This window comes from Pantherophis guttatus, chromosome 3 (assembly GCF_059756535.1).
Source record: "Pantherophis guttatus breed Tessera chromosome 3, ASM5975653v1, whole genome shotgun sequence".
Classification (NCBI taxonomy): Eukaryota; Metazoa; Chordata; class Lepidosauria; order Squamata; family Colubridae; genus Pantherophis; species Pantherophis guttatus.
The window spans coordinates 165,837,925-165,851,062 of record NC_142065.1 but is presented as its reverse complement, the minus strand read 5'-3'; the positions used below and the strand labels follow the sequence as shown (position 1 = coordinate 165,851,062).

Here is a 13,138-nt window from a genome sequence, read left to right as displayed (position 1 = left end):
ATTATGTTTGCCTTAGGATCAGCCAAATATTACACAAAAATTGTGGAAAGCTTTCAAAGTCTCCAACTCCAAGCTTTTAAATATTAGCATTATTCAAACTTTATGCACATTTCTTGTCACTAATAAATTGATTGTTGTCCAAATCTACACATACCCATTGGTTTTCTTTCATAACTCAGCAACTCTGTCCATTATTCATTGTCATAAATAATTCCAAAATAATTGGAGGCAAAATCATGGTGAGAAAATGTTGTCATCATAAATATATCTTTGATTTGATTAGTGAACTCTTGATCAAGTTCTCTGAAAATGTATTATCATCTACCCTGAAACATTTGGCTGACATTAGCAGATGCTGTGAGTGATTCTTTCCCTTTTTTGGACATCTCTCTGGTATTTTCAATGTCTTTGCCATAGGCTATTTGTGTTACCACAAGTCAAACACTTTGCACTTTGTTGAAATTAAAATAGACTGGATTGGTGATAATTAGGTAGTAATTAAACTCTGAAATGTGCTAGGAGATTATTAGCACTATTGGTCTTTTTGACAGCATTTGTTGGTAGAAAATCAGGTGACTTCACTGATATCCCCAAACCTGCTTTTTGGGTTGGAAGCTGAACATTATATTGACAATATTCAGACAGATAAAATATGAATTTATTATTTATTTATTATTATTTTATGAACTTCTCACTTGATTTTTCTTTTCTCCACTCCCTGCCCCCATAAATGAATTAGAAATGTCTAATAATGACAATTTCGTTTATGATACTTTCTGATGAGCATGATTATAGTCTTTTGACTGACTTGAATTCTGATTTTTCCTCTATCTATCCAATCTTCCAATGACCCTTTTGCTGGTCAAAATAATATTGTTTTATAACCTGCTCAGTAGTTGGCTGCTCTTGCCAACAGTGGCTGTGCCTCTTTATCTTCATGTTCAACAGATCGGTTTGTCCTGTGGCTGAAGATAGTGGCCTTTTGCTCTTTGGGGTTCTCCGTAAATCCTTTTTCTTTTCTGTTTCTCTTGGGTTATTTTTATATAGATTTAGCATACATACATGTCCATTATGCTATATATTTTCAGGCTATTTCTCATAGTAATTATAGGATCTGCATATTTAAATCTAGAAAAGCAAATTGTTGGTGTTATAAAATAAATTTTGTGTAAAATGAACATTCCATATCTAGCAGGTATTGTGAGTATGGTTCCATATGTAGTGCCATCACCACTTATACCAATAACAGAACTTTATGGACAGTAGGTCTAAGGCAGGAATTGTTTTCAATTATATTTTCAGTGAAGGAAAGGCATATCTCTGCTTGTTGTTTATTTTCCCATTTCATTTTCTTTAAAAAAAAAAAACAACAACAACTAGTGTGACCGGGTTGACCCTATGGGTGATCCTAAGTTAATCACATACAGACAGAAGTCTTGGTGGTTGGACTGAGAACTTGTAGACAACAAAGACTTTTTGTGGAAGTCTTCTCCAAGATTGGGTCACTCTGCAACCCCTCATAGTCAGAAAGCTCATAGAGAGAGACAGCAAGATGAATAGCCATGTCCCTAGCTTCCTTGCATTTGCTATTGTCACAGCAATTTATTGTAAACCAGCTGTTTGTCTTCCTTCTCCTCTTGCCTTCCTTTCTGGACTCATGACAGCTTCCTTTTCTATAGCCAAGGCTTGAAATCTCTCAGGATAAATCCTATTATGATGGCTCTCAGAATACCAAAGGTCTTACAAATAACTAGCTAGTGATTGTCTCTGCGCTTGAGACACACCATGATGAAGTTAAAACAACTGAAAGTATAATCCAAGGGCCATGACACTTGGTATTTTTTTCTTTAATAAATGTGCTTGTAACTATTGCAAGGTTTTTTTCAGCACAACTCTAGGGAATGGTTGCTGTTGCTTCTGTATTTCTAGGAATTAGATTTTATTTACCAGACAATATTAATCATGCCAGTCCTTCAGGCTATTATCTTTTTTGGATATGTTTCTTCCAAATCAGATAGGAAAGCAAAACAATATTCTAACCTTTAGCCAACATTGTTTCCTCTGCCTATTCTGCATTTCCTGTTTAAGGGACTTAGATAATCCTGGCAGAAGGTAAAAAAAACATTACTTCCTGGTTAAAACCAGGAAGTAATGACACCCGGGCGGCGATCGCTACCAGATCTCCGAACCACAGGGAAAAATTGCTACCGGATCGGGTGATCCGGTTCGATCTGGTAGCATTTCACCCCTGGTTCATATGGAATTGCATTGCAATGTGAATAAAGTTTAGATTTCCCTATCTATCTATCTATCTATCTATCTATCTATCTATCTATCTATCTATCTCATAAATGCTATTAAATGCTATCAACATTATGTAAGCTTGTTCTGTTATATAAGGTTTGGGGGAATAATTGTTTTATTTTAAAACTTATGCATTTTGTGTCATTGAAAATACAAAAACCACCGCTACTTATTTGGGTTGCCTTATTTTTCTTTCAGTGCAGAAGCATGAATTCTACTGGAATTCTCTATCAGAAATTATTTCCCGTTTTATAACATTTTGATGTTTTCATCTACATTACAACTAAATTTAATTCATATTTTCCAAATTTGTTGGGGGGAATGATTGATTGAAATTTCACCATTTAACAGTCATTTATTTGCATGGTTACATGCCTACAATATTTTTTTCCCAGATGCCTTGCTGTGAATTTGCAGAAGTTATCTTTTTTTAGAAACCAGCAATATTATTCAATCCTAGAATTCAAGCAACACTAGAATCTGATGTAGATACATTAATCTTTTGAAATTAGAATTATCAAAAAAAAGAAAGAAAAGAAAAGAATAGCTACAACAAGGAAGTCAATTAGCACCTATTTCTATAAATACAACTCTTCAAGGGTTGCCAGCTCTGTGGTTCTTTTGTCTCTGAATAATTGAATGGTTTATAATCTATCTAATAAACATCAGAAAACATGCAAATCTTGCCAGGAGTGATAAAATATTAAACTTGCATAATATAGAACTGATTCTTTTTTTAAATAAGAAGCCATGGTTCCCTTCAGATCAAATGGTTAAGTAAATGTCTTCCTTATAATCATATTTTTCCTGCATAAGATTAAGTGTCATACATCATATTGCAATATTAAATGTTATCCTAGTCTTGGATTATATAGTTTTGATCCATGGTTGCTCACTCCTAAGCGCTGAGATCTTTACATAATAAGTTTTAGCAATTAGTCTTCCGAACTTTAGAAATATGATAGAATATGCCAAGAAAAGATATAATTGGACTACACCTCAAACTAAGAATAACTGAAATTGTATTCCTGGGAAGGAAAGATCTCTGTTACTATGAAAGTAATGGTAACACTCTTGATAACAAATTTCTTTCATGTTATCTCTCTTTGACAAAATTACAGCTTGAGAGAACTTTTTTAGAAACATGTTTTTCATTGTTCAATACAAATATCCTTCTACTTACATCATCTACATCACCTAATTAGTTGGAAAACAAAACTGACAGGTTTACTTAGAATTTAGCAATATAACCATGTCTATTCAAAGGTAAACACTTTGTCCAAGAGTATATAGATATCATGTCACTATTTTTTTTGTAAAGTTTTTTAAAAATTATTTTTGAATATACATCAATATCAATACATGAACAGTGAGGCATCTGGGTATCATTCATTTGGATACAAGTAGTAATGGTAGTATTAATATTTGTTACTTAAATCATACTTACTGTATGTAATTGTAATATTATTATACATATTTGTGTTGAAATATAGGCCTTCATTATTTAGTGTTCAGCATTTTAGTCTGCCCTTCTAATGACAAAAACAATATCATTAAAACATACATCTTTCAACATCTAATCTTTACATCTAGCATATACTTTTAGTATATGATATAGAAATATGTATAATAATATTCCCCCTATTTCTTGCTTCTGCCTCTGTTCTAGCTCCTAGTCAAGCCAATCTTGTGTTACAAAACATTTCCTCTATCCATCATCTCTTGTCCGTTTTAATATTTCAATTCTTATATATTTTTATACAAACAATCTGGGATTGGAGCAGAATTTGAGATCTTCTGGATCTAGAACTCATCACTTTAATGTTATATTTCTTCCATTCATTTCTCAAAAATTACTGGAAGGGAAAAATAAAATACAACTAGCCTCAAAGTATTCATAATTGCTCTGAAGATATAGACACATGTCTGAGAAAAGGTATCATTAAACTCGAAAGGTCTAGTTCCAGAGTAATTTTGGAACTAATTCAGTCTGGGAACAGGGTCCTCTGAACTCAGTAGGTTTTTGTACTGAATTTGCATTTTTAAAATTGTTCTGTAATTTGCTATGTATACAATTTTACGCAGTTACTCTTTAGTTGTCAAGCTAGGCTTATTAAATTGCTTTGTCTTCATTAAAGGCAATGTTCTAACATGCTAACATTTTCAGAAGACCCTTAATTTTAAAAAGAAAGGAAATAAATAACAGTGTTTATATCTACACTCTAATTTTTCTTTTCACCTTTAAAAATAGCTGTTACAGTTACAGAGGACTGAAACATGGGTGGTCTACAAATTAACTTATAGTCATATTTATATCTTATAAAAATCAGTTTCAATTGAACAGCGTATTAAATGTGGTTGGCAGGCATTCATCAAGCTGAGCATAATTTTCAAGACCAACCTCGCTCTATGCCTGAAGAGAAAGGTTTTTGATCAGTGTATGCTACCTACTCTAACATATGCCAGTGAAACATAGACACTAACCTCACAATCGATACAAAAGCTACAAGTGGCGCAAAGAGCCATGGAAAGGTACATGCTCGGCATTACAAGACAAGATAGAAAACCTGCACATGGATTAGAGAAGAAACAAAAGTATACAATATCATCAAGAGATTAAAAGAATTGAAATGGAAATCGGCTGGTCACATAGTAAGAACTGATGACAGGTGGACAAGCCAGTCATAAAATGGATCCCACTTGATAAAAAGCGTCTATGAAAGAGATCTAAAGCAAGATGGATCAACGACATCAGCAAGTATTGCAGACCCAATTGGCAAAAGAAAGCTCAGAACCGTATTGGTTGGAAACAGGTGAAAGAGGCCTTCATCCTGCAGTAGATGGACAATGGCTAAAATGATGATGGTGATGAAAGTCAGTGTCCTATATATTTCAATAGATCTTAAGTAAAACTATAAAGTGCAGAATGAAGAATAATGTTAATTTGTTAAGATTGAAGCTTCATCTATCCTACACTGTAGAATATGTCAGGCTAAACTTTTGTAAAGTATCTTGTTACAGCATTTCAGCAATTTATGCTATAGGTAGTTGGGCTAAACCAATTCTTACATTTTCAAAGGAAACATCATATTTGAAATAATGACATTTGCAAACAATATTATATCTAAGCAATAAACAGATTATGTAATAAAATTAGGATAATCAAGATTAGGGAGTTCATGGCTATGGAGCTCATGCCTTTAAGAATTTGTGATAATCTATATTTAATATAGAAAACATAAACTGTATTTCATCTCAAAAGAGATGAAGCCATAAAATTTAAATCATCGCATTTTGTTTTGAACCATTTCCCCTTTCTGAATGAAATTATGGGCAAATGTTTTATACGCTTAATGGAATTTCATAGCTTCATAAGGCAATACATATGCTGGGACTGAATCTGATCTGTGTGTTGTTAGCTGTTAACTATAATGGAATTTTCACTAATAAACTGCAGTCCTTGCCTAACCTACTCTCATGGTAAAGCTGTCGGAAAGCGGTGTATTCAGACAACAATAGAAATGATCTGTTGCTTTCTTCCAGTCTTTGGCATGGACACTATTGGGGGTAATAGTGTGGGGGTGGGAGGAGAGATGGTAATATAAAAGGAAATGACACAACATGATAAGGGGAGGATGTCCCCAAGAGATACAACTGATAATCCCATGTTATTTTGGCTAATTTCTGCTCACATGTGGTCTTTAATTGGATTATCACCAAGGAAATAAAATCCTGAAAGAAAAAGAGGCTGCCTACTCAGTTTTCTCAGAGGAAATCACACATTTGCATTGGATCTAGGGAAAGATAAGGTTTTAACTAAGTAGCAGGATCTCTTAAAATAGGCTGAGTTATCATATTATTCTTATTTTGTTTCTCATTGTTACCATAACTGATTGCACTTATTACACTAAGAGGATTCTGCTATGGAAGCAGAGTAATATTTAGTGAACAAGCAGAGGAGATGAAGCAAGATTTCACTCACTCCATGAGGTCAGACTGTGTTTAGAATCTCAAGCAATGTAATATTAATGCCTATCTAATTGGAGAATTTATCAGCACTGCCTTGCTAGTAAACAACCAGCCATCTGGACGCAAGAGGTTTATGTGATCACTGTTTACTGTCAAAACAGTGGCATTTTACTGACCTTAAGAAATCTGATTTTAAAATACTGAATCCCTGATCACATAACATTAGATGCACAGAGTATTCTAAATAAGATTCCTGAACAGACTGCTCTTATTATTTCTCAAATACCATTTTGATATTGCTTTATTTAAAAAATTAAAGAAAGAAGACTATATTTTTAAAAAGCAAAATATGGAGACTGAGGTATGGAAAAAAGGGGGGGAAATGGAAGGAAGAGAAAAAGCAGAAAAGTTGTGGGGGAAATGGATCCCAAAACTGAATGGAATTACCATAAAAGTATATTCTGGTCTGAAAAAGCTAATAGGCATTCATTACAAACTACAATGATTTTTTTAAATGACCAATCATAAGTCACAAGCCCAATCACAGCCTTTCCTAAATTATGGGATTTATGTAATATGATTCATGTTGTATGATGAATATATGTGTTGACATCACCCTCCCAACTCTTTTGTTTGCTGACCTGTTTAGTACTGTATACAAATACAACCTCTGAGGCTTAATCAACAACATGTGTGAACCCATGAGAATAAGGCAGATTCTTATTATTTATTGATAAACCAGTTTCTCAGTATTGTGCACTTGGCCACTTTCTGTACAATAATTCTGAATTTTGTTTAATATAACACTGTATTAAATGATCTCAATATTATTGTTATTTTATTTCTGTTTTAAGTAGGGCTTTGTTACACAGGTTGCATGTACATCTTGGCCTTCAACATTTATCATTGTATGGGAAATATCTCCTTTTTTTTCCTGCAGGAACCCATTCCAACCACAGTCACATGGCGTCTATTTCCTTGGGTTTAAAAAGGCATACTTCCTGAAGAAGAATTTTTATAGAGTTTTTGTTCCTTATAAGTTCTTCAGATAGCCCAGTGGTGAAATCCAATTTTTTTTACTACCGGTTCTATGGGCGTGGCTTGGTGGGTGTGGCTTGGTGGGCATGGCAGGGGAAGGATACTGCAAAATCTCCATTCCCACCCCACTCTGGGGCCAGCCAGAGGTGGTATTTTGCCAGTTCTCCGCACTACTCAAAATTTCCGCTATCGGTTCTACAGAACCTGTCAGAACCTGCTGGATTTCACTCCTGAGATAGCCCCATTTATTGTTGCTTAGAGTTCCTTTTCTGACTTCATCTAGTGTTTGTTTCAAGACGGGTGCCGATCAGTATGAGAGAGATTTGTATATCTTATTACAGTAACAAGTCAATGGATGCAAACAGAAAAGGACAGTTTATGGAATAAAAGCAATAGGCAATAGCAACAAACATTCTTAGAAGGAGGAAAAGTATTTAGTGTGAGCACCATTATATTGGCAATGAACCCCTTGAGAGTAATGTTCTAAGCAAGGCTTCTTGTGGTGATATAAAGTATTTATGCCCACCGAACCAGCATAATTTTGTAAATTTTTTCAGAACAAAAAAATTACTATTTACAGTGACCAGCTGTACTTTTACAGCTTCACAGATACTGTAGTTTAAAGAATACAAAACAAAAATCACAAAGCATTTTTTTTTAGTGATGACAATGAATAGACACAAAAAAAAAAATAGAACTTTAAGATGGAGTTTGGGCCATGAAGAGATTTGCAACAGAATTCCAGCTGCAGTGGCGTTAAAAGATTAGAATTAGAAAAAGGAAAGTACAAAGCTAAAATAAGCAAACATATATGCCAAAAAAGAAGGCAGCCTAGTGAAAAATTAATTTTGATTTTTAAAAAATGTAAATTGTTTATTCTACAAAGCTCTCAGAAATTTCAAATAGAGCTAATATCGTAAAAGAAAGCTATAAATTTTTAAAAGACTGAAAGTAGAACAAACCCTTTGAATTGTTGGCTGGGCAAAACTCTAGAAGGACTTCAGCATCAGAGAAAATGCATGGAAATCTTCAGACCTGGGCTACTATAAAGGTAGTCCTTGACTTACAATCACAAATGAGACCAGAATTTTGGTCATTTGGTGATGCAATTGTTAAGTGAGTCATCACATGACTAGACTTGATTTTACAACCATTTTTACTCTGGTTGTTAAGTGATTCACAGTGGTTATTGGGCAAATTTTGCTCCCCTATTGAATTTTCTTTTGGAAGCTGGTTGGGAAGGACACGTGACTGCAAGATGCTGCAACTATTGTAAACGTGAACTGGTTGCAAAGCATTTGAATTGTAATCAAGTAACCATGTGGATGTGCAACTTGAAGGACTGGTTATAAGTCATTTTTTGTCAGACTTCAAAACCAAGAAAGACATGTTGAGATAAAATTTCCTTTATTGTTCCTTATCTATAGACAGCAATCTTGCCAAACAAAAGCAGATTACAAGCACCATAAAACATATGCTCAGGAAACTGTTAGAGAGGAACTGTCTTCAGCCTTTTTCTCCCACACAAATTACAATGTTTCTTGTCCCTCTAGAATGCACTCCTTTCCTTCTAGGAATCCAGACAACATTCCATCACTTTTTCCAAGACTGTCATAATTTTGAATCATCATTAAACAAATGAGTACCTATAATAAATCCAAGTGGATAAATTATCAATGTTTCTTTTAAAATAATTTAATTTATTTATATGCAGTAAGTATGGTAATATTTCTTCAATTTAGCAGCTTGCAGATTTTTGTAACTTTGCTGCCATTGTGCACCTAGCTGACTTTTCTCTACATAGCAGTAGACATATGAAAATGCAAATGTGCATTTATATAATATAGTATAAAACATGTGTTACATAAATCTTATGATGATGAAAACATTGATGTCAAAAGGAAAACAATATAAAGGATGTTTTGAATGAAATTTCTTAATCATCTGTCATCAACGTTTGCTATTGATGATCAGATTAACTAAGAGACTTAGAATTTAGAACTAATTTATAATAATAGAATTTATTGAAAAGTAATTTCAATAAAATATGTGATATTTTGCTTATCCAGATTAAATCTACAACTAACATCAAAATCTAATTTGTGAATGCCATAGAAGGCAGGATGGTGATTATGAAAAGACAAGCAAAATTTTGTCAACACATCAACAAGCAACAAAATTAGTTCTGTTCAATGTTATGAAAACCATCTAGAAAAAAATGTGTTCAGATCCATCAGTACTCAGTAATTAAAGAGTAGAATTTTCAAAAAAATCTTAAAATGAAAGTATTCATCTTCAGAACCTCACAATTAAAGGAGCACCAGAACCATTCACGATATGGTATCATTCAGCATCTGTCCTGTAGCCAATCTGAAAATACCAATAATACTTCAATTAAAAATGATAGGAAATCAAAATTGCACCAACTATTCATGTAATCAAGTCATAAATGGTATTTAATAGCTTTGCCTTTCTTAATTATGTGCTCTGAATTGTGTTCAGAGACAACTCTACTCTCAGAACATAGTGACTCCCCTCTTGCATTGGATTTTAGTTCAGTTTAGTTTAGCAGTCAGCATGGTCATGAATTCAAGCAACTCATAGAGAAGAGAATCTTTTCTACTGGTTAAGAAAAACATGCCCTTCCTAACCTCACATTGACTGAGTTTACACAATGCAGTAACACTTAATGTTGCTTGTTTGAATTTGTTTTAGAATATTGTATGAATCCAGTTTGCAAGCTTGGTAGCTGGGCACATAATCTGTGATCTTAGCCATCAGAATGTATTCAATAATCCATGATTGAGTAAACCATGGCATACGATGATGAGCGAATCAGGCCATCATGGTTATTAAATTAAATGCTTGGATTTTGATATAATGTAGATGCGTTCCTTATCCTATTGACATTTCCATTTAAAGTTAGTTATTTTCTCACTATTGACCCATTACTATTATTTTGTCACAGCAATGGTTGTATGTTTCCAGAAGGTGGTATAAGTTGCTAGTGAGGAAGTACATTCTGAAAGCAGTTTGATTGAACCACTTCCTTAAATCAAATCACAAAATCAAGTGCCTTCGAATCACTTTGATTCAATAAATTTGTATAAGTGCACTTATGAATCAAAATTCAAATAAATTTAAACCATTTAAATTGAACTGACTTTTCAAATTGAATTGAAAATTCTAATTGAATCAAATTTGTGTTTTAGATGGAATCACCAATACAAAATGTATCTTACCTGATTTATATATACCCCCAATTGATGATTTCTGTTGTTTCTGGAAAAGAGAAATCAACACAAGACAAAGTTAGCTTGAGCCACCAGTGCTAAGATTATGTCTGTCTGCCTGCCTGCCTGCCTGCCTGCCTGTCTGTCTGTCTGTTTTGCACAATAACCTCCAAGCCTCTTCCTTCCTCCCTTAGTCTTTCATTTTAAGAACATTTTTCCTCCCATTATAGCCTACAAAAAAGTAATAATCCCATTTTTTTCTCTCAGAGACTTAGCAAATAAGATTGTTAATCTTTTGGCCTACAGAAATAAAATAAGCCCAGGGTATTTGCACACAAAGTCTATGATCTTTGAATCTGCCAACACAAATAGTTTTAGCGAAGTAGTTCCAATTACTACTGAATTTCTGAGAAATGTACAATTTAATTAATTTACCAGTGGGTTTTTAGTCACATTTCATGCTGAATCCTAAAATAGATATAAATATATGTGCAATGTATTGCTAATAAGCACATAGGCAATGTATTCCATTAATTCTTTGGTCTGTGCCCATTATTTATCATTTCAATACATCCAAGGAACAAAGTTGATACTACTCATTTTGAAAAGCTGCAGGTAATTTTTTGATAGAATTACAGGTAGCAAAAGAAATTTCTTTCACTAATTTGAATTCTGATACTTGTATTGAAAAATGTACTTGTTCTTTAAATATATTATTTTCAAAATCTGAAAATTAGATCTGTGGTGATATATTGTTCCTTCAAGATTATATCTGAATTCAATTCAATTCAAAATCTAGGGAGCGTGTCAAGCTTCTCCCAAACTGATACATGAATTAATGATGAACTGGTGCCTGGTAATGAAAGATCTGCAAAGGAACCACCAAACTCAATGAATACCATTTGCCTTCCCTTTACTTTACTTCCTTTGCTAGGTTCAGCTTAAAAAAGTTGTTGAACTTTAAGAACTCACTTTAAACCAATCTCATCTCCTTCTACTGTTATTGATCATGATGGAATAACTTCATCAATATTGTATCAGATGCAAACTAGTGATTTCATCAAATATTACTGTGATCATTTGACTGTATCACCTTCAACGGCTTATTGTACATCTGGATGTAATTTCTTAGAGGTATGCTTAGTTGATGGATAACTCTGCATTAAAAAAAAGAGAACATCCTTTGATTATTATTATGACAGTTCAAAAGAAACTTGCAAAATGTATTCTTTGTGCCTGCTTTTTCACATGATCATTCAGATTTTAAGGAGTCATGATTTTATGCTCAGTTCTTAAACATCATATTGCTATATATAGAGATGTAATTAGTATGCTGCTAGTAGCTTGCTGCTTATTTGAGATTTCAACTAAGTGGAAGATACCAAAGAAACTTTTAACCCAGGACTGGTTGAGAGTGGATTGTGCAGGAAGGATTCTTCATTTTGTTGTCATTTTGTTGAAGATTCAAGCAAAGCATTTTTCACAAGCAAAACCACAAAATGAAGCTGGATCTACATGCTGCAGGGCTTCACACCATGGCCTAGGGCCAATCGCCAAAGCACAGGGCTTGAGATGGCACTTTTCAGAAATGATAGTAGCATGGTAGCACTACGGCCGAGGTAGAGGCTGGCAGGGCAGTGACAATGGAATGAGACTATTGAAAGCTCTGGATCTCTACTTTAGCCCAAGGACCATCAGCACTGGTACCACCGAGAAGTTCGGCTATTCAGGGTTTCAAAAAAGGCAAAGATGGATGGGCAAGAGATAGGCAGTGGGTGAGACTTGAAAAGGAGGCAATCTTTTACCTTACCAAGGCTTAGGGCTGGAGAAATCAATCCGGGAATGGATTGGATCAGGGTAAGTCTTTCCTTAACAATAACAACAGGTGGACTGCTGAGATTTCCATCACTAAGCTATGTAGTCACATAATAATACACCTTATGACTGCATCACTTAGCAACAGAAATTCCACTCCTTTATCTATAGTTTAAATTCTAAAGTCAGAATGTCCCTGCAATGGTGGACATCTGTCATTATCATAACATAAATAGCAAGTCTGTTTGCAGGACCCAATGAGTTCATCAAAAGGAAAATGCAAGCTCCATCCTTTTTGCACATGCCTGCAAAGTCATAATACACACATACAATACACGTAGAATATATATATATATATATATATATATATGTCTTTTTCTTTTTTCATAGGCTTTTATGTGCATATTCTTTCTAGCCAGGTTCCACCTATGTAAGCTAAGTTGTAAGCTTAAGCCCTAACTAGGGCTGAAGAACAACTTAGCTTACATAGGTGGAACCTGGCTAGAAACAATATGCATATATATATATATATATATATATATATATATATATATATATATATACGCCAGAGGTGGGTTCTAAAAATTTTTATTACCGGTTCTGTGGGTGTGGTTTATTTTGTGGGCGTGGCTTGGGGTAATGTGACTGGGTGGGCGTGGCCAACTTTTTTCTTTTTACTTTTAAAAGCATTGTTTCTACAACCTTAAGAGGTTGCAGGAAAAAATGCTTTTAGAAGCCTCTGACAATCAGGCAAGTCATCTGGGATTGCCAGAGGCTTT

At 34.0% G+C, this 13,138-nt stretch overlaps 1 long non-coding RNA gene across 1 annotated transcript; it reads right to left on the bottom strand.

Annotated features, from left to right (window-relative positions):
- Positions 1–8,701: 8,701 nt before the first annotated feature.
- On the bottom strand, positions 8,702–12,484 carry LOC117672377 (uncharacterized). The gene is made up of 5 exons (XR_004593211.3): positions 12,355–12,484; positions 11,517–11,701; positions 10,554–10,593; positions 9,619–9,681; positions 8,702–8,957 (listed from the first exon to the last, which is right to left on the bottom strand). It is a non-coding gene; the product is annotated as an uncharacterized LOC117672377 (long non-coding RNA).
- Positions 12,485–13,138: the final 654 nt, after the last annotated feature.